Source organism: Sardina pilchardus, chromosome 6 (assembly GCF_963854185.1).
Source record: "Sardina pilchardus chromosome 6, fSarPil1.1, whole genome shotgun sequence".
Classification (NCBI taxonomy): domain Eukaryota; kingdom Metazoa; phylum Chordata; class Actinopteri; order Clupeiformes; family Clupeidae; genus Sardina; species Sardina pilchardus.
The window spans coordinates 2,492,097-2,517,120 of NC_084999.1; the positions used below are offsets into that span (position 1 = coordinate 2,492,097).

General features: G+C 40.6%; 3 non-coding genes across 3 annotated transcripts; all 3 read left to right on the plus strand.

Annotated features, from left to right (window-relative positions):
* Positions 1-23,421: 23,421 nt before the first annotated feature.
* trnas-aga (transfer RNA serine (anticodon AGA)) lies at positions 23,422-23,503 on the plus strand. The gene has a single exon. It is a non-coding gene; the product is annotated as a tRNA-Ser (tRNA).
* A 534-nt stretch (positions 23,504-24,037) lies between these two features.
* On the plus strand, positions 24,038-24,119 carry trnas-aga (transfer RNA serine (anticodon AGA)). Its single transcript has one exon. It is a non-coding gene; the product is annotated as a tRNA-Ser (tRNA).
* A 161-nt stretch (positions 24,120-24,280) lies between these two features.
* On the plus strand, positions 24,281-24,353 carry trnaf-gaa (transfer RNA phenylalanine (anticodon GAA)). Its single transcript has one exon. It is a non-coding gene; the product is annotated as a tRNA-Phe (tRNA).
* The last annotated feature ends 671 nt before the right edge of the window (positions 24,354-25,024 follow it).

Below are 25,024 nucleotides of genomic sequence, written 5' to 3' on the forward strand. Positions count from 1 at the left end.
GAGCTCCCTGTCTCCTGCCAGTCAAAACTTATGCGTCACTGAAGACTGAATGGAAGTCTGAGACAAACGTGGCAATTGGGCACCAACAGAGGTGGTCGTGAGCACGAGGGTGACTCGAGACGTGCCGCTACGGTCAAGGCGTGGCTTGCTATTCAGATTTGCGCAAGTGCACCAATCACAACACAGTATCATCCAAGCTTTTTTTTGTTTAGGTTCTTGAGTTCTATTTTTCAATAATCATAGGGATGTGCACCGCTCACCGCTGGATGACCGCCGATGACCGCCGGACCCCGGACTGGCAAGGAGATTTGTGCAAGGCGCCGTGGCCTGGCCTACAGTCGGATTTCTTAGGAGACAGCAGACAAGACAGTTAGTTCACAAGACAGTAGTGTGTTTGTCTGGGCAAAGGACAAATAAAAGAATTAAAAAAAAAAAAAAAAAAAAAAAAAAAAAAGAGAAAAAGAGCGGGAAAACGTAAAAGCGGGCGACAAGGGAGGTGACGCAGTGGGCAAAAGGCTGGGCGAGTCGGAGAGGGTTCTTGAGAGTTCAAGAGTTCTTTCATCACACACAAGCAACGACAATAGGGAAAAGTTCTGTTTTGACTAGGAGACTGGAACTAGGCCCATTGTCTTGGTAGATTCGCGACAAGCTGAGCTGTTCTAAAACCTTCACAGCTAGAACGCACACGTTGAATCAACATTGGTTGACAGCGTTGAAGGTTGAACTGTGACGTTGATAACCCGGTGCTTCAACGTTAGTAAGTAAGTAAGTAAGTAAGTAAGATTTATTTATAGAGCACATTTAACCACAGCTCACACTGTCCAAAGTGCTGTACAAAGTGGGTTTTACTAAGTGTAACTCTACCCTACACCTGCATTTATTTGTAGGCTAAGACAAGGATTCCCCCCTATGACAAGAGCTATGCCAACGTTGAAGACCCAGTTGCTTCAACATTGAAACCACGACTGGTTGTTTGCAACTAGCAGCGTTTTTCAATACCGCTACAATTGGGTTTTACTAAGTGTAACCCTACATTGCACCTGCATTTGTTTGTAAGACAAGGATCCCCCCCCCCCTATGACAAGAGCTATTTCAACATTGAAAACCTGGTTGCCATTTAACCATTTAACAATATGTGTTAAAAACAGTGACACAATTGCATTACAAAAACGTTGTCCACGCGCAGTGATAGGAATCGAGAAAAATAGTGCCAAGTGATAAAGAGGTTTGAATTTTTCCTGGACAACGTTTTTGTGGTGCAAATACATCACTCTTTTGAACACATATGGTTTTGAGAAGAAAAACACTTTACTTTCGTGACCCCAGCAACTTGCCGGACTACTTTCTTCAGCATCAAAAACCGGCTGGCTCTCGGCTCACAGGACGCTGTCGGGGGGTAAGTCAGTGCTGATGCACAACGTTGCTGACAGGGAACCCATATAACTTTGTGTCTTAAAACCCAAACTATCCCTTTAAGGGGTGTTTTAAGGACAGAATAGTCCATGCACAAAGCGAGCAATGTTAAAGCCATACAGAGCTCCATTCTAAAGCTGCTAAATTCCACAAACAGGCTACGCACCCATGCTCTACTCCAGGAAGTGTCATGTAAAGTCTCATGGAAAGGCACGGCAGACTGACCGATTGAGGAGTTTTGTCAAATATACACGCTAAAGCTGTAGGGGAAGCTCTGCAGAGAAATATGCAAGCATAAAACGAGCGAAACCGGCGATAAAATCGCCAATCCTGCATAGTATACCTTTAAAGCCTACCTTACATTGACAGACTTTGCAAAGATTTGGAAAAGATTTTTGAAAGACTACAGTCTCAGACCCTCTCACATCTAAAGACAATTCATTGAGTTTCTAGTCACAGTCTAGTCACAGGCCAATCTCAGATTAGGATTTTGCAAAGACTGTGGGTCACTATTTACAAGACTGCTACTAGTTTCCTTCAAATTATTTCCATTGTGCACTAGGCTACACGTCATCATCAACAGGAACTCATATGATAGCCTAGGCTACTCATATCAAAGTAATTTTTTCGCGTTTCTGCAGCATTGTTTCATGTGTGACATCCCTAACAGATATAGAGCTGTTCTGTCACGTAGACTAATTAGACTAATCATTTATAAGAAATGAAATAACAAATAATCATATAAGCTACAGCTGTTGCCTGTTTTGCCCCTTCCTGTTTCGTGTTGGAGCAAGGTCACTATTGGTTTTTAATGTTCACGTCACTATTTGCATGAGCCACGACTGAAAAGACTTCCGATAATATCAAACATGTTTGATATTGTCGTAACGGCAAAACTAGAAAAAGACTGACTCCGACGGACTTAAAACCGCTAAGATTGGCACCTTACACCAGTGTTTCCCTTACAATGTATTCAGCAGTGGCGCAGCGCCACGGCTGGATTTTCAACGCCACTGCAACGTCTTCACATAATCAGTAATCAATGTCACGACAATTTGGCCTACGTCGACATTCTAAAAGGACAACAGCCAACGTCATCGTTGAAATTGTTTTCTGAAAAGTCTTCACTACGTTGCATCAAATCTTGGTTAAGCCTCTATATTCAGGACTTGCAATCTGCATAAAGATTACGTTTCAGGCTATTAGGAAATAAAAGTGACAAGCGGCGCCTGCAGCAGGCAGCCTACGATCTGAGGCTAACATTACGGCTACATCATAACATCCCATCCGTCGGAAAGCCAAACAATTCAGTTTACTATGCCACGGGAAAATATTTAGTCCAGGTTCAACCAGCTTAAAGTAGCCTACTCGTCGCAGAAATGTCACACCGCATACATGAACGAGTGAATCTTCCCGATGGAGCACCAAGTTGCTGTGATAAATAGTTCGCGAGAATATTAACATTGAACTTGCCTGAATCATATTTACGTTGTGTAGTGCAGTGCACAGTCCTATGCACCAATTGCTCTCTGTGAAATATTTCACGAATTCATTCAAGGAATGGCAACCCATGGTTTATCAAAATAAACAGCAGACCTTACCGAATGTAAAGCATGTCTCTGCAATAAGAGATTGATGAGAAATCCGGTTTTGAAATTGCAATATTTTCGCAAGTTCTCCAATTTAGGGCCGACATTATAACATATTCTAAAGTTAACTATTATGTCAGTAACATATTTTGTAAATTGCTTATAGAGTATCCCAACATCATGGGTAGCCCAGACTGTCCTGAAATAGGAAGATAGATCATGAACATTACATTAGGCTGCAATTAGATTATCTAGCTGAACAACAGAGGTGACCACTTCTGCATATGTCATGTGCTGAAATGTAGCCTGGGCCTAGCCTACAATATTTTTGAGTAGGCTATTTCTGAATTGTGAAAATATGCTTTGTGGTTGTGAACTTATTGCAGTATCATCAAAACTATTCCACCTGTGTGCATGGCTAACAAAGTGCAAAACAGTTTAGGCTATAGCAGAAATATTTTCATCCATAGACAAAAAACTATGTGTAACCTCTGTTTTTCTTTTCAAATAGCACCAGATTGATGCATTTAAACATTTAAATATTAAACATTTTCTTCCGGGGGAGCATGCCCCTGGACCCCCCTACAGTAGCTTGATTGCAACTCTTGGGACAGGACATGTGGGAAAAAAATTTAATTTCTGTTAATTTCTTTCGACAAAATCTGTCAGAAGACATCGTTAAAAAAAAAACATTTTTCAAAATGTCTCTGTGTGGGGGGACGGGGGATGGGGGGGGGGGGGGGGGGGGGGGGGGGGCGGACGGAAGGACGGACGGACCCTAGCACCACTGCTGGAAAAAAATCTAGGGGAAACACTGATGTCCCATGAGGCTCTTTAATTGACACAGGTGTTTTCAATCAAGCCATGTGTATTAACTCAAAGCACTGTTGTCTGTATGATTCACTCTGCCTGATGAATGTCTAACGACCGAAAGCTTGCAACACTCAGTAAAGTTAACCAAAAAATGTGCACAAAGACTTCAAGTAGGCCTGCACGATACATCGTTATAAAATCGCGATCTCGATTCACCCGTGTACGATTGAATTTTTCATTGATTTCGATTCTCATTTAATTTTATGAGTCATTTAACCCTTTAGGCGCTAGAGGTTTTTTCCAAAAACGTTCGATTTTGACATCTCAATTTCAAAAGGCTTTCACTTAAAAGTGATAACTGGACTTTTATTCCTTGATTTCCCATCACCACACACACCCAATAACCACCCCACCCAATCCAACTACCCAGGCCACCCAAACCCACCTAATATCCCATCCCAATCCCCACCTCATCATTCCACCACCCAAACAAACTCCCCAGGATCCCCCACATACCCGTCACCATCCCCACTCAAGCACATGATGTTCCCTGCAACAATGGAGAGACTGCTACCAGCAGCCAGGCAGATTTTTAACAGCCCAAGACCTTCAGCACTGAAGCGCAGTGCACCTCCACGCCCTCCCCCTCCGCATGCAAAAGGATCACCTAAGCAGCAACAACTTCATGAAAGTATTGTATGATATTCTGTGGGTCCCTGCAATAGAAATGGTAGTGACAGTAGTTTTGAGAACATGCCGGGACCCAGTAAGCCTATGTCATTTTCTATTCCTGTTCTGACAAGTAATAGAAGACTAGCACATCGAGCCTACAGGGTAAACCAGTCAAATCTCCTACCTGTACCACTACAGCCTCAAATTTCCCCAGTGGATCATAGCTCCCCAACTCTTACAGCAAAACTAGCTCTCCTAAACATCAGATCTCTTTCAAACAAATCATTCTTAATTAATGATCTTTTGCACATACAACCTTGATTTTTTACTCTTAACTGAGACATGGTTAGACCAAGCAAACAGTGCTGCTACCCTCATCGAATCTGCTCCACCAAATTTCAGTTTTTTGAGTGCTACCTAGGGTTGGGCACCGAAACACGGTTCTAGTATGGAACCGGTGTCGACGCAAACGGTAGTAACCATACCGAATAACAACGTGAATTTCGGTGCCTCATTTCGGTGCTTCATTTAAATGGCGTTTTTTTTTTTTTTTTTAAATACAATGCATCACTGCACGCCATGCGCCATACCTAACTTCTTGCTCCGATAGCACCACATCCAGATACAGTAAGCCAACATAAACACTAGATGCTTAAAGCAGAGGGATGCAGCACATACAGTGGACAGTGTTTGAGAGCTCACGTGAGCCCATGTCAAAATCTCGCAGTAGGCTACACAAAAGGCTATGAAACAACATCAACAGTATAGCCTACTTTACTCAATAACCTTGCTAATGAGCTAACTGGGATCTATTTGAAATGTTATCAGCAAACTGTAATGTGAAAACGTCAATTGTTTCACGTATGTTCCTTAGAACATAATTACATTACATGTTTTCATATGCATGAGGCCAATATAGGCCTAGTATCACAATGAATACGAAGATCACGCTAAATGTTAGCTTGCAAAACCATAAATATGCAGGTTACAAACATACCTCTGCGTTGATATCCCTGATCTGTCAAACAGGCTAACCATCTCCGGCGTAGGTATCGCTAATTAAGCTGCTCATAGCCTATGTTAGCGCATTGGCTACTAAATTAAGTTACTTTTTTTTTTTTTTTTAAATGCCTGCGCTGGGAATCAAAACACTTCAACATCAGCACATGCAACATGTTTAAAACTATTTCGTGTTATGAGGGAGGGCATATTTCTTGAAGCATTTGGGAACACACTGAACGAACTTGAAAGTCCCTCAACGTCACTTAGAAGTGCGTTTGACCTGGCAGTTCTATGGCAAGCCATTTTAACTTACCTACCTTATAGCAAGCCACCTAGGCCTATATTGGATGAACATGAAAGCAGAGCTTACCATTGTGTGTGCACCCATGGCAAGCTGTTTTAACATTTAATTATATTATGCATAGAAGCAATGAGATATTGATAGTAAATTGAGTATAACAGTTCAATTTCATATTTTGTGTGTATTAAAATTGTTATTATTGGGGTAACCATATCTTGTTGGAGTGAACATACGTATAAGGAGCTAAATATAAGATAAGATGCATACAACACAGCTAATGCCGGAAACAAATGAGGTACTTGAACAGCCTTCCTTGCATATAGCCTATTCATGCTAGACCATTTCATTGTAAAAAAAAAAAAAAAAGTACCGGTTCAGGCTCCGTTTTGGCACCGGCACCGTTTTAAAAGTATCCATTTGGCACCGGTATCGGATAAAACCCAAACGATACCCAACCCTAGTGCTACCAGAGCAAATAAAAGAGGAGGGGGGATAGCTACAATTTTCAAGGCATCCTTTCAGTGCAATCAGTCATCATTTGGTGAATTTACTTCATTTGAATATCTTTGTGCCAGCATTAAGTCTTCTCCACAGATTTTATTACTGACTATTTACAGGCCTCCAAAACATTCAGCTAAAGTCTTTCTTGAAGAGTTCGGTGAACTGCTATCAGTCATTTGCATAGAGTTTGACTGTCTTATTATATCAGGGGATCTAAACCTACATGTGGATAATCCTGAAAACAATTATGCCAAGGAATTCATAGCACTAATCGACACTTTCTCCCTAACACAGCATATACAGGAGCCAACACACTCTCAAGGCCATACACTCGACCTCGTTATCACAAAGGGTCTCAATGTCTCCACAGCTGTCAAAGACCTGGCGTTATCTGATCATTTCTGCGTGTTCTTTGATGTATCTATGTCCCCACACAGTCAGAACAGATCTATGTTGGTAAAAAGGAGAATCATAAATGATAATACAAGTGTTCTTTTTGAGCAAGCACTCTCACAGACATCAAGTAATTTGTCAGACTCAGTAGAAGACTTATTGGATCACTTTAATGCAAAAATGGCAAACATTATGGATGGCATTGCTCCCTTAAAATCCAAGAAAGTTAAGGACAAACAGAAAGCACCATGGAAGCAAAATCCAGCGGTTAAACTCCTAAAAAGAGAGTGTAGGAAGACTGAAAGAAAATGGCGTAAATACAAACTTCAGATCCACTATGACATCCATAAAGACATGCTCCGCACATATAACTCTGAAATATGCAAAGCAAGACAATCTTTCTTTTCTAACATCATCAGTAGGAGTTCAAATAACACTCGTGCTGTATTTTCCACTGTCGAAAAGTTAACAAATCCTCCCTCACAATTAGCGCCCGAACTTCTCTCAACTAGTAAATGCAATGAGTTTTCATCTTTTTTAAAAGGTAAAATTGACAAAATCCGACTCAACATATCTGCTACATTACAAATTCAACACCTGGAACTTCCAGCTACAAATAGAGGGAAGCTTAACTTGAGTCAGAGTTCAACTTGATAGACCATGAAACACTTGAAAAAACAGTACAGAATCTCAGCTCCTCCACATGTGGCTTAAGGCTGGCTTACATTGCACGATTTTGGTCTGTTTTAACAGTCGGCGACTACTTTTCCAAAATCTTGCCAGTTGTACTAGAATCTCGGCGCGCTCCCGTCATCTAAATCGTTTAGTGTAAGGTGCCAATCTTAGCGGTTTTAAGTCCGTCGGAGTCAGTCTTTTTCTAGTTTTGCCGTTACGACAATATCAAACATGTTTGATATTATCGTAAGTCTTTTCAGTCGTGGCTCATGCAAATAGTGACGTGAACATTAAAAACCAATAGTGACCTCGGTCGACGAACACGAAAACGGAAGGGGCAAAATAGGCGACAGCTGTAGCCTGTGTGATTACTTGTTATTTCATTTCTTATAATTTATTAGTCGGCTATTATACGTGACAGAACAACTCTATATCTGTTAGTGATGTCACACTATCAAACAATGCTGCAGAAACGCGAAAAAATTACTTTGATATGAGTAGCCTATCATGTGAGTTCCTGTTGATGATGACGTATAGCCTAGTGCACGATGGAAATAATTTGAAGGAATCTAGCAGCAGTCTTGTAAATAGTGACCACAGTCTTTGCAAAATCCTAATCTGAGACTGGCCTGTGACTAGTCTGTGACTAAAAACTCAATGAATTGTCTTTAGATGTGAGAGGGACTGAGACTGTAGTCTTTCAAAAATCTTTTCCAAATCTTTGCAAAGTCTGGCAATGTAAGGTAGGCTTTAGACACTCTGCCTACAAATTTCTTCAAAACTGTTTTTCACCTTATAGCCTCAGATGTCCTTCACATTGTAAATACATCACTGCTGTCTGGCACTTTTCCTAAGTCACTAAAAACAGCTGTTGTAAAGCCACTGCTCAAGAAGAATAACCTGGATGCCTCCATGTTAAACAATTACAGGCCCATATCCAATCTACCTTTTATTGGCAAAATTATTGAAAAAGTAGTCTTTAATCAACTAACCACCTTCCTAACATCAAATGGGTATTTTGATTACTTTCAGTCTGGTTTTTGGGCAAATCACAGCACTGAAACAGCTCTCATTAAGGTTTTCAATGACATACGTCTCAACACAGATTCTGGTAAAACATCAGTCCTAGTGCTACTGGACCTTAGCGCAGCATTTGACACTGTTGATCATAATATTTTACTACACAGACTAGAACACTGGGTTGGATTTACAGGCATAGTTCTAAACTGGCTCAAATCATATCTACAAGAAAGGAGCTTCAAGCCATCGGCTACTGTACCTCAACACCAACATCCTTGACCTGTGGTGTTCCCCAGGGGTCGATCTTGGGGCCACTATTATTCAACCTCTATATGCTCCCACTTGGACAAATCATCCAAAATAATTTGATTTCATATCATAGCTATGCAGATGACACACAAATGTACTTAGCTCTGTCACTAAAAGACTATGGTCCCCTTGAATCTCTGTCAGTGTATAGAACAAATCCAACACTTGGATGGCTCAAAATTTGGTAAAAAGGAGGAAAGAATTAAGGTTGCCACTCTCCTTGAAACAAAAGGATTGAAAGCAAAAGATACTGTTAAAAATCTCGGTGTATTAATCGACAGTGATCTAAATTTCAACAGTCACATGAAAATGATAACTAAATCAGCTTTTTATCACCTCAAAAATATTGCCAAACTGAGAGGGCTAATGTCAAAACATGACTTAGAAAAACTCATTCATGAATTTATCTCTAGCAGGGTTGATTACTGCAATGGGCTTTTCACAGGCCTTCCTAAAAAGACTATCAAACAGCTTCAGATGATTCAAAATGCAGCAGCTAGGGTTCTCACAAAAACAAAAAGAACTGAGCACATTAGTCCAATTCTTAAATCTCTGCACTGGCTTCCAGTATGTCACAGAGTTGACTTTAAAGCACTACTAATTGTTTATAAATCAGTAAATGGAGCAGGACCTAAATACCTATCAGACATGTTTCAGCAGTACACACCTTCTCGTCCTCTGAGGTCTCAGGAGAAAAACCTCTTAGTAAAACCTGCTGTTAGAACTAAACATGGCGAAGCAGCTTTTAGCTTCTATGCGGCTCAGCTTTGGAACCAACTTTCTGATGACATTAAAAAGGCCCCAACTGCAGGCTGTTTTAAATCTAGACTTAAGACCAAATTGTTCTCAGAACTGTCTCTTAATTATTCCATCTGGAGTCTTTTATGTTAATTATTCCTTATTGATTTGATCTTGATTTATGCTTTGTTTTTATTTTCTATTATGATCTTTTTATTATTTTTTATTACTATTACTCTTTGCCCATCTATGCTTTTATCTGCTATAATTACTGTTTGGTTTTTGTTTATGTAAAGCACATTGAATGACCTCTGTGTATGAAATGTGCTATATAAATAAACTTGACTTGACTTGACTTGAGAGACTTTCTGTAAATTAGAGAAATACTAAGGATGGCCCAAAGTTTATGTGGGGATTACAATTATCCAGCTAAAGCCTACCTTACATTGACAGACTTTGCAAAGATTTGGAAAATATTTTTGAAAGACTACAGTCTCAGACCCTCTCACATCTAAAGACAATTCCTTGAGTTTTTAGTCACAGTCTAGTCACAGGCCAGTCTCAGATTAGGATTTTGCAAAGACTGTGGGTCACTATTTACAAGACTGCTGCTAGATTCCTTCAAATTATTTCCATCGTGCAATAGGCTACACGTCATCATTAACAGGAAATCACATGATAGCCTACTCATATCAAAGTATTTTTTTCGCGTTTCTGCAGCATTGTTTGATGTGTGACATCACTAACAGATATAGAGTTGTTCTGTCTCGTAGAATAGCCGACTAATAAATTATAAGAAATGAAATAACAAATAATCATATAGGCTACAGCTGTCGCCTATTTTGCCCCTTCCTGTTTTCGTGTTCGCGAGAGGTTACTATTGGTTTTTAATGTTCACGTCACTATTTGCATGAGCCACGACTGAAAAGACTTCCGATAATATCAAACATGTTTGATATTGTCGTAACGGCAAAACTAGAGAAAGACTGCCTCCGACGGACTTAAAACCGCTAAGATTAGCACCTTACACTAAACGATTTAGATGACGGGAGCGCGCTGCGATTCTAGCACAACTCTCAAGATTTCCGCCCGATTTTGGAAATTTAGTCGCCGACTGTTAAAACAGGCCAAAATCGTGCAATGTAAGCCAGCCTTAATTTGCATTTTATGAAGTCATAATGACGACATATGGTGGCGGCCAACCGGATTTTAGAATTGTCAAATTTTTTAGTTTTTTTGGTTGGATTTTTTTTTTTCTTTTCCTGACAGATACTACACATCACAAGGACATGCACACACAAAAAAAAACACATTGTACCATACTAAATGGTCAGGGAAATAGTAAATCAACAGTGTAAATCATTAGGCTATAATAGCAACATGATGGGAATGATGACGATGCTGCGATTTATGTAGCAGGCCTTCTGCTGTTGAGATAATGAATTCCTATTCATCCAGTTGACACTTCTTGTGGTATTTCATGGTGTGGTACCTCTCATTGCAGGGCACAACACAAAGGCCCACCCCACACTGCCTACACCTGTATTTTGTCTGACTGTGGCCTTTAGATCTGCCACTTTGTGTGTGTGTTTTTTTTTTTTTTTTTTTTGGGGGGGGGGGGGGGTTAGCTGACATACACATCACAAGGACATGTACACACTAAAATAACACACATTGTACCATACTAATGGTCAAGTAAATCAACAATGTGAATAATTACGAATAAATGGCAAGATGATGGGAATGATGATGACGGGAATGCAAATCAAAAAGCATTCTTTTTGCTGTGGAGATAATGAATCCCTATTCATCCAGGTGACAGTTCTTGTAGTGTGTCATGGTGTGGTACCTCTCATTGCAGAGCATGATACAAAAACTCACCTCACACTGCCTGCACCTGTAGCCTATTTTGTCTGATGGCAGCCTATAGGTCTGCCACGCGCGCCTCCCGAGTGGAGTGAAGCATGCTCTGTCCATTCTCATTCTTGTTGCGACTCGCCATACTGCTTCTACGTTGCCCCACAGCTCTCCCATGGACACTTATAGACCCCCATACCAACATACCCATTAGTATTAGACAAAAGGCTCTATCACGTTACCGTCCTCGCCATTATGGAGAGGCACACGGAAGAGGAGCAAATGGATAGCGCGATAGAGGCAGTCCCCCGACGCTAATTTTTCATTCTCTACACAACTAACACGTCTTATCAGGGTCTGCTAAGTTCCCGAAACCCCGTAAAACACTTTTCATAACACTGACATTAGCCCTATGAGCCCTAAGCTGTTTTAAGGGCATTTTCACTACCTCTAGTTAGAAGCATTTATCCTGGTCATTGTAAGTGCCATTCACACATGCTACATATTGTTTTTTTCAGAACAGTCTAGGCTACCCAGATCTGCCACAATATCATGTATAAATACTTGCATTGATTTGATTTAGATTTTTAAATAATAAAAATTTAAAAAGCATACTATACAAATTCTTACATTTTGACGTGTATCTCACCACAGCAAGCTCACATCTCGACAAAACTTGCATGGTTGTGTAGGCCTGACTGTCTTGAAAACGGCAATATAAGAATCATGGTGGAGGTATACTTTGGGGCTGAGCAATTTACAGAAATATGTGGTGTGTGCCTTCCAGAAATAAATGGCCATTTTTATTTAGTAATGAGAAATGACTTTTTGACACTTTTTGCGCTCCATATTTGTGACACTAGCTGATCTGACCTGACTTGTTTGCGTGGTAGCACACATGACGTGCACAGATGATGATTCTCTATAATATTTTTTACTGCATTGCAATGAACAAAGTAAAAGCAAAAAAGTGATAATTTGTCAACCAAATTTAGATGCAATATGAGTCTTGAATTTGATACCATACAGGAGTTTGCTAGGATCTCAAAACCGTATTATGAACGTCACTTGCCATAGAGAAACACATGATAACGTTGGATTATGAACATAGGTTATTATGCCACACAAAAACATGGGTAGTGGAGCTAAATGAAGTTATTATTTTGCTGTCACTTCGTCTGTTTTATGGCCTAGAAGGCTGTATGTGGTATCTGTGGATAGCTCTAACTCTCCTCTTTCATCTGACATGCGTGCCATATCTTTCTGAGTTCGGTTTCACGAGTAAATCAAACGAGAGTAAAGGTAGCTGAAGCTATATGACATTATTATTTGTTTGTCACTTCGTCTGTTTTTATAACACAAGAGGATCGATGTCTTTGGTATCTGTGGAAAGCTCTGTTTCCCCTCTTTCATTTGATATGCGTGTCATGTCTGTACGATGCGGGATCCGCGAGGAATTCAAGCGAGAGTCCTGGATGCGCGGGTGAACGCAGAGCAATATAGACTGTAAATAAAATATACTTTGATTTAACTTTATGATTTTATTTTATTTTCATACTTGATCGTACAGACAAGTGTCTAGTCTCGTTGGAAAGCCCCGGTTCTGCTCTTTCGTGCAGTATTCGTTTCATCTCGCTGTGACAAATAATCGCGGAGCAATGTAACAGAGAAGAATGGGTGTGTTTTTTGACGCACTTTGCGTCCGTCGGGCTCATAGGGTTAGGCAAAGGATCCACGTTTGTGTTTGATGTGACTAAACTATCAAGTTGTCCAGCTGAATTACTGCTAGGCAGAGACGCATGAAGCATGGCATTGATATTCATGATATTCCCCTTCAGAAACACTGTCAGGGAACAGAAGACCCAATACTTCATTCCTGGTCAACTTTTTTGATGGGTTTAGACGATTATCTAATGCTAGGCTTCATCATGTTACCGTTCTCGCAATTATGGAGAGGCACACGGAGGACGGAGCAATCATGGCTAGCGCGATAAATAAAAGGCAGTCCCCCGACGCTATTTTCATTGTCTACACAACTAACACGTCTTATGAGGGTCTGCTAAGTTCCCGATGAACACCTAAACCCCGTGAAACACTTTTCATAACACTGACATTGGGCAAAGGATCCACGTTTGTGTTTGGTGTGACTAAACTATCACGTTGTCCAGCTGCATTACTGCTAGGCAGAGACGCATGAAGCATGGCATTGATATTCATGATATTCCCCTTCAGAATCACTGTCAGGGAACAGAAGACCCAATACTTCATTCCTGGTCAACTTTTTTGATGTGTTTAGACGATTATCTAATGCTAATAGTCGTTTACGTTAACAATACCGCTCCAGTACAATGGCTCACAGCAAACTAGCTCAGCTGATATTTTGCACTGATTTAAAGCGCCCTTGCTCGAATATTTTGTATATAAGCATGACGTAATTTTGAGTCAGGGACGTAGTATGACATGTCTGCCAACTAGTGGCAGGGAGTTTGAACGAAGTTTGACACCCTATTTGACTAAATCGGCCGTTTTATTCAGTACCGCATCTTGTCGACTATCCGCCTGTGGCGCTTAGAGGGTTAATTTATGCATCACAAACGCTACTGTTTTCTTCTGTGAGTTTTAAAACGCTCCCAAGCGCTGCTCTCCCTTCCTGGTTCTCACAAAGCTCAGGGCTTCACCCTCAGCCAATGACAAAGCGCCTTTTAGTCACGCGTTTCACTTGTGGAGAATGCGGTAGTTCGGAAAGTCCAGCTGCAGCAACAAATGCTGTCGAACTAGTGCAACAGGAAATAAACAAAATGGATATTGATGAAAGCAATTGGTACTAGTGACGAGACTCGTTCCAGAAAAGGCTCTAATTCAGTGGTGGGGACGTATTTTGGATTCAAACAAAAATACATTAAAAAATGCGCTTTATAAATAAATTTGACTTGACTTGACTTGACTTAACGAAGGCCAGTCTCGTGTGATTTGCGAGGTAGCCTATTCCTTTCCCTCGGTGCAGCACTGTAAGGTAACACCACAAATCTTTACCAACAAATGCAAGCAATATGATGAAGTTGTAGGCTACAAGGCAAGAGGTCCGAAAGTTGTTCAACAACGCATACATCTATTAGGCTACACCTTGCACAATGCAACGCCATACCCACGTAACAGCCTCCTCTCGAATACTCCCAAAATGTAATCGTTTCGTTCTTGGATCATTTCAGACGTTTCCTGAAAATGTCATTTTGTTATCTTGCTAACAAACAGACAAACAATGCCCGATGAAAACATAACCTCCTCGGCGGAGGTAATATTAAGGAAATAACAGCCTACCATCTAGCAAAAGATAATGGTTCCAATAAACACTGTAGAACGTGACAAGATTTCGAAACATTGGACAAATGCTACTCCCCTCCTGCAACTATTCAACATTCTGCTTCAGTGTCTAAAGAAAAGGGGCATCAGTTGGCCATTTAAATGCAGTATAAAAAATGAATGATTTATTTTGCAGATGGCCTATTGCACATTACCTTTAAATGCTGACATTTTATAACTAGCTTAATGTTTCTTGAGCCAATTCCACACACCTGTAAATGAAGGCTTCAATGAAAAAGAATTGGCCATGCAGTTATATTTATAGGCTAGTAATAGGCAATGTGCTATGGATGCCCCCCCAAAATCTATGTCTGGTAGGCCTACTGCCAGTTAGTTTTGTTTTTGTCATGGTTCATGTGTGCAATAAACATTGCACTTTGTGAGGGGAAAAAATTGTGGCAGAAAATCGTGATATCAATTCTAAGCTAAAAAATCGTGATTCATATTTTTCCCTGAATCGTGCAGGCCTAGTGTGATGTGGTGCTATGTAAAGACAATAGAAGAGTGATTAACAATGCATCGGATTTTGATTCCTAAATGTCCACGTTTGGAAGAACCATTAAACAATGATGAGAGTGACAATGAGAGAGAAGTAGATGAAATGCCAGGGGTGTCTGATGTGAATTATGGACGACAAGGAGGTGGTCAACCCTCCACTGCTGCTAAGTGTGTTAGCATTTGTGACATTAGCATGAACGTCCAGGATGGCCCGAGGAGACCAATCCTTAAGAAATATCCATCTCGCCTGTTTGGAGTCCAACAAAGGAGTTTTTGCATAAGCTGGATGGAACAGTATGCGTGGTTGGAATATAGTGTAGATAAGGACGCAGTTTTTTGCTATGCTTGCCGGCATTTTCTCAAAGGAAGTCATGGTTTTCATCAGGAGCCCGCATTCACCATCAATGGGTTCAGTAACTGGAGAAAAGCGTCTGGGTCGTTGAAGAACCATCATGAAAGTGTGGCACATACCTTTGCTATGGAGGCATGGTGTGAGTACAAGTTAAAAGAAAAAAGTGGCTCAAGACTCCCTAATATGCTCGATAAAGGACATTCGCAGTTGGTCCGGGAGAACCGGCAGTATGTTGGGTATCATTGAAAGCTTGCGCTACACTGCTTGTCAGGGGATTGCACAGCGAGGCCACGTTGAGGATGAGGACTCGGCCAACAGGGGTAATTTTCTCGAAATGTTGTCTGTCATGCACGCACACACACACCAGGGCCCGTATTCACAAAGCATTTTATCTTACCACTAAGAGTACTCCTAAATCGCGCTAGAAGATTTTAGTTAGGAGTTTTCCCCTAAAAGTTATTCACAAAGCCTTTCAGACCTACTTTTAGTAAGGAGAAACGCCCACTCCTAAACTAAAAGTGAGTCTTCGTTGCTATGGTTGACGTCATTACTCATGCACGAGCTTGATGAAAGTGACCACCTTGATTGGCTGGTGATTATAACGCGGGAATGATGGCAAACCTCCCCTACAATGACGAGATGAGTGACAGGTGTTAGGTCTTAGCTGGTGAGAATGCGTGCGCTATGTCGGGCTGTGAAGGATGGAAGATGATGAATAAATAGGCATAGCCTTAATGAATAAAGAGTAAAGCAAGCCTAGGCTTAATGAAACACTATGGACTGGAGCAGTATATTTGCAACATGTTTTAAATTAATCTGTAGGCCTATGAAAACACGTAGCCTATATTTGCAAAGAGGAGAAGCGATTTAATTTAATTAGGCACAATAAGACGTTACATTTAGTTTACATGCAATGGTGGTTTTGGTTGTCGGTGGCATTATTGCATTTGCATCCTTAGTTGCAATGCACATTTATTCCCTTGCATGACAGCGAGCTCCTGCACTGCACGGTCATTTCAAAACATCGCAACGTGAAATGCCACTAAAAGCGGGTTGTGAATAGGTCTTAGTGAGTTAGAAGTCCTCTCGAGTTCTTTTACGCTGTCCTAGACTTAGGAGCTACTTTTAGGCTTAGAATGCTTTGTGAATAACTTTTAGTTAAAAAAATTAGGAGTCATAAAGTTAGGAGTGACACGCCCATTATTTTTAGGAGTTCCTCCCTAAGTTCGCCAGTTAGGAGCTACTTTTAGCCCTAAAATTCTTTGTGAATACGGGCCCAGGCTTCAGAATTGAATTGAGAATGACTCCTAAATTCCAACTAAATTCTTGAGTTTGAATTGAATTTGAATTGAGGTCAAAAACAAGATGCAGAATTACAATTCGAATTTGAATTAAAGGAAGTAGAAATGAATATACATAATTTAAGGGTAGTGTTTAACCCTATGAGCCCTAGACTGTTTAAAGGGCATTTTCACTACCTCTAGTTAGAAGCATTTATCCTGGTCATTGTAAGTGCCATTCACACATGCTATATATTGCTTTTTTCAGCACAGTCTAGGCCAGTGGTTTTCAAAGTGGGGGCCGCCAGGGGGCGCTAGGGGGGCCGCAGCAAGTTGAATGAAAATATAGGCTAGGCCTACTGTAAAACCAAAACCAAAAAAAAATAAAAAAAATCATAAAATATTTCTATTAGGCCTACTTCTATGTATTGATATGAAACACCATTATAATAATTTGTTGTATACCTTTTAGGGATGTAACGATTACCGGAGTAACGGTAGGCTACACCATGATAACAATGTTGACGTTAACAATTACCTTGTTCATTTCAAATATCTATTGTTGCGGTTGATAACCACGGTCTGGAAACCGTGTGTTAAATTCCTTCCAGCTTCATCCGAGCCTGCTTTTGACATAGGCCTGGTAGACTATGAAGCAAAACTGGTACCCTACTGGTTCTGTTGTCTAATATGGATTTAACCACGATTCGGATTAGGCTACACCTTTTAAAAGGCGGAATATTTTCACCGCAAATCTGCACTGTGTCTTTCTGCGTCCTGACCTGTCCTGACCAAAGAAAAAGTGAACGGAACAACACACAATGCCACGGTAACCTACCTAAATCATAGAATTTAACATTGCAAGACACTTTTTCATGACACCAGAAATATTTTCTTTACCTTGTTAGTCTTTTGAACATTCATTTTATGTAATGAAAACACATATCCTTGAACTATGCGTGACTGTTTTCCTAAAACCGAATGAAACCTAATTACATTCACATACTTTTTAAAGTGACAGGCACTCAATTAGACCTACACACACCACCCCTGTGACATCATTAAAGACAAGCGTAATCAATGTGAAGTATTCAAATTACTGAATATTTTTAGCTATAAGTAATTATGCAGATCCTAAAATACTATAAATGTTAACAAAATATATAAAGTTTATGAATTCAAAATATGAAATAGAAACAAGACAAACCATGTTCTGTGTGTGTGGAGGGTTGAACAGAGACTAGGATTGTCACTGCTGTAAAATACCACAATAATACCGAAAACTGATAATTTTGGTCACTATAACCGTGTAAAACCGTTACATCCCTAAATACATAACTGTTATTATTGCAAAGCCTGTAAAATAAATTGATTTTCACCTATATAGGCCTATTTTATTTACTTATTTCTACATGTGCGGTATCGTTGATGGGTTCAATACGACATCATGCAAAAGGGGGGCCTTGGCCACAATCTAGTGGTATTTGGGGGCTCTTGTCATAGGAAAGTTTGGGAACCCCTGGTCTAGGCTACCCAGATCTGCTAGCCTGTATACCTGTATAACACCTAAAATGTTTTGCCTGCATTTGGGTCTGGCCTCGGACCACTGTACATTTTGAAAACACTGCCCTGAATCTGGCAGATGGCAACTAAACTAATCACAACGCAGAGATGTGTTTTGAATCAACGCGGGCGGGGCAGAGGGCTCTGGGGCAGGGTTTTGAGGGAGCGTTGGCCTATAGGCACAGACACGGTTTGAAAGACAACGGGTTGTGCTCATCAACAATGTTCCGTTGTATCCATTCATCGGAGCCAGACTAAATTAGACATCCAATCCATTTAGGCTGGTTTATCAGGCTACAGATCTGCCACAATATCATGTATAAAAACTTGCATTGATTTGATTTGGATTTTCAAATAATAAAAATGTAAAAAGCATACTATACAAATTCTTACATTTTGACATACAGTATATCTCACCACAGCAAGCTGACAGCTCGACCTGACTTACATGGTTGTGTAGGCCTGACTGCCCTGAAAATGGCAATATAAGAACCATGGTGGAGGTATACTTTGGGGCTGAGCAATTTACAGAAATATGTGGTGTGTGCCTTCCAGAAATAAATGGCAATTTTTATTTAGTGATGAGAAATGACTTTTTGACACTTTTTGCGCTCCATATTTGTGACACTAGCTGATCTGACCTGACTTGTTTGCGTGGTAGCATACATGAAGTGCACAGATGATGATTCTCTATAATATTTTTTTTACTGCATTGCAATAAACAAAGTAAAGGCAAAAAGTGTTAATTTGTCAAACAAATGTGGATGCAATATGAGTCTTGAATTGGATACCATACAGGAGTTAGCTAGGATCTCAAAACCATATTATGAACGTGACTTGCCATAGAGAAACACATGAGAACATTGGATTATGAATAGGGCTGCAGCTATCGATTCTTTTTGTAATCGATTAATCTAGCACTTTATCGATCGATTCATCGATGAATCGGATAAAAAAAAAAATGTGTTTTTAAACAACCAAAACAAATCATGCATAACGAGAATGATGTGGCTGTAAAAAAAACAGAGGCATTCATTCCAAATCCAAAATATGGCTCCAAAACTAAGCCCATTTAAGTGCCAGTGACAATAATTACACAACAATACAGTTAAATCAACTTATTGTAAAACATGGATAACATGTAAAACTGTAAATACAAACTTAAATAGTAAAGGCCAGGGTAGGTGTGGTCGGAGCGGTGTGAGGTTGATGGAATTAGCAACTCAGAAAAAGGATGAATGAGGATGGGTATTTATTTTTCCCAATTAAGGCCCAAAGGGCAAAAATAAAGAAATTGTAACAAAAGTAAAAATATCAAAATAAATACTTTCGCTAAACCAAATAAACTGACTTGACAGTCAAAACAATATGAATTCAATCAAGGCTCAAAAATAACAATCAACTACACAAACTAATTGAACTAGTCAATATCTTAAGACTTACGTCTCAACACCAAGCACCCCCCTATCAGACTGAACAAACCAGTTTAAATACTCCTGAACGCACCCCTCAAATTGGACCAAGCAATAGGCTATACGAAATCTCAGCAGGGGTGGTTGCAGACAATAAATATAAATAAGCTTAGAACAGCCCAAAACAACATTCCAAAGAACTAGAAAATACAAGGAACTAGTAGGAACTAGGAGTTACAATTCATTTACAATGACGAACTTCCAGGTGACCCAGGAAGTCCCAAAATGTTTTTTAAAAAGACGCAGCATTCACTCCTACACAAACAGACGCGACAATGGACACCGGGTAGGACAAACACGTGACAACTTGATAGTTCTTTGAAACTAAATAAACGGAACATTTATGACAAGACGTTATGTGATTATTTTAACAGACATAATATGATTAATTGGTGAATGTTTTAAACTGTCGGGAGTTGTGATGTTAGGTGTATTAGCGTAGCCTACGCCTCGCCATGGTGTTTGATCATTTGTAGGCCTACATATAACAGCTACGGGAGAAACGGGGAAGGGTCTGATGAATGACTTGTATGACTGATAATTATAAACGGTAGAAGGATAAACGGGAAACATAGACACATTCAACAAACATACATGCAACCCGACATAGACAACACACATAATGATGGCAGCTCACTGCCGTGACGGTGGCTACTCGCCCCGTCACACACCTCTGTCGCCATCGCGCCAACTAAATTAAGAATGTATGACGCGCTGGTGTGCTTCCATAGGAATTTAACGAGGCTTCGAGGCAGATGTTTTGCTTCGAGGAATTTTCATAACCGAGTTAATCGAGTAACTCGAAGAATCGTTGCAGCCCTAATTATGAACATCTATTATGCCACACAAAAACATGGGGTAAGTGGAGCTAAATGAAGTTATTATTTTGCTGTCACTTCGTCTGTTTAATGGCCTAGAAGGTTATATTTGGTATCTGTGGATAGCTCTAGCTCTCCTCTTTCATCTGAGATGCGTTCCATATCTTTCTGATGGCGGTTTCACGAGGAAATCAAACGAGAGTAATGGTAGCCAAAGCTATATGACATCATTATTTGTTTGTCACTTCGTCTGTTTTTATAACACAAAAGGATTGAGGAGCAATATAGACTGTAAATATGATATACTTTGATTTAACTTCATGATTTTATTTTATTTTCGTACTTGATCGTACAGACAAGTGTCTAGTCTCGTTGGAAAGCCCCGGTTCTGCTCTTTCATGCAATATAGGTCTCATCTCGCTGTGACTAATAATCGCGGAGCAATGTAACAGAGAGACATGGGTGTGTTTTTTGACGCACTTTGCGTCCGTCGGGCTCATAGGGTTAACAATGAAGTTTCACAAAATCTGTCAGATATGATTGCAACAAACACACAGCTTACAATTGAAAACAGTAATCAATTAGGCCGCGTTCAGACTGCAGACGAATCTGATTCAAATCTGATTCCTTCTCATATCTCATATTTTTAGGGCTGACTGTTCACACTACCTTTAACAAGTGTCCAAATCGGATATGGCTCTGTTCAGACTAGGTCACATTAGCAACAAATCTGACAGGTTGCTGTAGCAACGAAAAAAAACATTTCTGCCATCAGGAGGAAATACTTGCTAATTTGGTGTGATTAAACATAGAACAATACAACTAGGTGAGTGTTCATTGAATACATGCATACGTGTGCGCATTTGCGCGACAGAAACCGAAACTAATCAGTGGCGAGCTCTGCTTCAAACTGTTGGAAGGCTATTTAATTATTTAACGGCATTTAATAGAACAATGTGGATTCTTGCAACTTCCATAGAAACAGAGCAGATACTGTATAATGCTCTATTTAGCATTGAGTATTGTTAAGTCACGTTTACTGTAATATAACATGGTCAACACATAGCCGTAACGTTGCTCCACAACTCGAAATAGGTGGGAGGTCTGGCACGTAAAGTCAATTCACGGACAGTCAAATCCGATCTGAGTGTTGGGAGCTGTTCAGACTGAGACGCATGTCCATATCCGATACGAATGCGATATGAAACCTCCTGGATGTGGTTTGCAACCGTTTTGCAAAAATCGATTCAGACTTCAAAAAGTGACATCTGATTCAAATCTGAATGGGCTAAAAATCGGATTTTGGCTGGCAGTCTGAACGCAGCCTTACATTTCCAAAGTAACCTGCCCAAAACTGAATGTATGTGAGATTCAACACATTCTTCCTGACCTGTTATGTGACTGGAATTGTTTTCAATTGGCATTGAATTAGAATAGAATAGAATAGAATATACTTGAATGTCCCCATGGGGAAATGTGTCTTGGACTCATCAAAGCAAAGCAACCCAGTACATATAACATGGACATGACAGACAACACATTACATAGCATTACATAATAAATAGAAACACTGAGACATTGACACACACAGGCTACTGTGGCAGCATAGGAGAGCCCATTGACAGAATGTGAACTGCCCATGGAGCTCCAGTAACACTTAATGGTTAAAACAGTTAATGGGTAAAAAAGGATGGGAGTTAAAACAAAGGCACAGGAATGGCATGTGGTGCAGCCTAAATGTAGGCCTATATCTATTTAAGTTGTTTATTAAGAATATTTATGGATATTGGGACAAATGAATTTTTAAATCTGTTTAGTGAAAAAAGGACATGAGAAAAAAGGACATGAGAGGGGTCACAGAGTATTCTGTCTAACTGTTTCAGCACACATTGCTCGAAGATTGACTGGGTGTTTTTGTGTTGTTTCTGGCCAATAATTTTCATTGCTGTATGGACTAAATGATTTAATTTAGTTTTTAAAGCCACAGGGAGGTTTCCAAACCAGGCTGTCATGCCATATCTTATTATGCTCTCCAAGGCAGCCTGGTAAAACATGAGCATGATTATCTGATCCACACCAAACAGACGCAACTGTGCAGGAAATACATTCTTTGTTGTAGTCGGGAGCATATACAGTCAATGTGAGTGTTCCATGTTGAAGTGCTGTCTATGTGGACCCCAAGGTATTTGTAGGACTGTACCTGCGTGATTGCCTGATTATGTACAACAACTGGTGTATGATTCCCAACATTTTTAGGATCAAAGATGATTTCCTCCGTCTTTTTTACATTTAAAATCAGATGGTTGGAGTCACACCACTCAACAAACTGCCTCACCTCTGTGTGATAACTGCTTATGTCATCAGATCTATGAAGTAGGCTATGGATTGCAGAGTCATCTGAGTATTTAAAAATAAGTGGAATTAAAAATAATTCCACTTCCTGTCACTCCAATTCATTTCCAATTCCAATTTAACTTCCTGTAGGGTGGGGCCAATTCAATTCAAACAAGCCTGACACACACACACGCACGCACGCACGCACGCACGCACGCACGCACGCACGCACGCACGCACGCACGCACGCGCGCGCGTGATTAGCGGTCTAAGGCGCTGCGCTCAGGTCGCAGTCTCTCTGGAGGCATAGGTTCGAATCCCACTTCTGACAAGACCTTTTAGTTTGGGGGGTAAAAGGGCCAGACACCCAAGAGGCAATGTTGCCAGATGTCTTTCCAATCTGCCATGGGCGACCTAACCCTAGCACAAAAGCGTACAGAGAAAGGGCAGTGCAGGTATTAGTAGTCGTGGCCGAGTGGTTAAGGCGATGGACTAGAAATCCATTGGGGTCTCCCCGCGCAGGTTCGAATCCTGCCGACTACGTACACTATTGCACCTGGAGACAGAAAAACTGCATGTGATGGCTGCAATGGAATGGCCTTGTTGTTTTTCTGCAGGCGATCTTGGAGCACAAGCTTAGTAGTGCTAGCTAACTCCTCTCAAAACATCCTGAAGAGAACTCTTCTGTCCACGTGGCAGTTGTGCAGGTCAGCGAAAGGGCAGTGTTTAGTTTTTCACAGTGCAAAAGCACCACACCACGTGTGGGGATTGAACTCACAACCTTCTGATTATAAGACTGAAACACTACCTACCGCACCAAGGTTTCAGCATTCATAATGAGGTTGTTACAATAAAGTGTCCAAAAACGCCACCTAAGGTGCAGGTTCGAGTCCCGCCATGGACGTTCATATTTGCATTAAAATGACACGGTAGATGTCTAGTGTTGTATGGAATGATACTAACGAGTCACACATGTGACACTGCAGTCTCTTTGGAGGCGTGTCGCCAGATGCCTTTCCCATCTACCACAGCCAACCTAACCCTAGTACAAAAGTATACAAAGCAAATAGCTGTCAGGTAGTCGTGGCCGAGTGGTTAAGGCGATGGACTAGAAATCCATTGGGGTCTCCCCGCGCAGGTTCGAATCCTGCCGACTACGTACACTATTGCACCTGAAGACAGACCTTCAGATTAAGTGACTGACGCTTAACGACGCTTCAGTTTCAGGTGTCAGCACGGAGAGCTCATCTCCATGTCTAAAGCAGAGCCAGAGGGCTCGCTTTTGGAAGTTTGATTCTCTCGCACCAATGCAACACAGCAGCCGAAATAGCTCAGTTGGGAGAGCGTTAGACTGAAGATCTAAAGGTCCCTGGTTCGATCCCGGGTTTCGGCAGTCTGTTGATAGCTTTGCCAGTCTAAGCTACTTTGGTACCATGGAACGTGTCGTTGGGAGGCTTCCGATAGCTTGGCTTTAGCGCCTTTTGCACGCCTCTCAAGAGGTAAAAACGAGGGCAGAAGTGTGGGCCACAAGGAACTGTCCTTGAATTGGAGTGGCTACTGAGAGCCAGTCTCTAGGGCTGGGCGATATGGATAAAAAAATAATATCTCGATATTTTTTGTGATTTTGACGATAACGATAATTAGTTGATATCCTTTAAAAAATCCTTTAAAAGTTACTTTACAGCTCATTTTTTATAAATAGCAACAATAACAATCAATAACCTGTGACTTTTTTAACCAAATCAACCCAATGCATTGTCACTCTACATTAATTCTGCCCCCACTTGTGTGTGTGTGTGGTAATGATGAAGTCTATCAGAATTAGAATAGATGGATAGGGCTAACAGTTTCCCAAGGTAAACTCTGAAGCTGAAGTTCTTTTCAAACTTTTACTTAGGATTAACTGTTAAACTAAGCATAACAACAGAGTACATTTCAGTTATTTCCTTCAATATTTTGTTAATGAGCAATCAGGTAGGCTAGCATTCCAAGTTACAGAATAGAAACTAATGCGTTAGCTTATGGCTAATGTCTATGAGAAATCCCATAGAGATGCTAACGGTT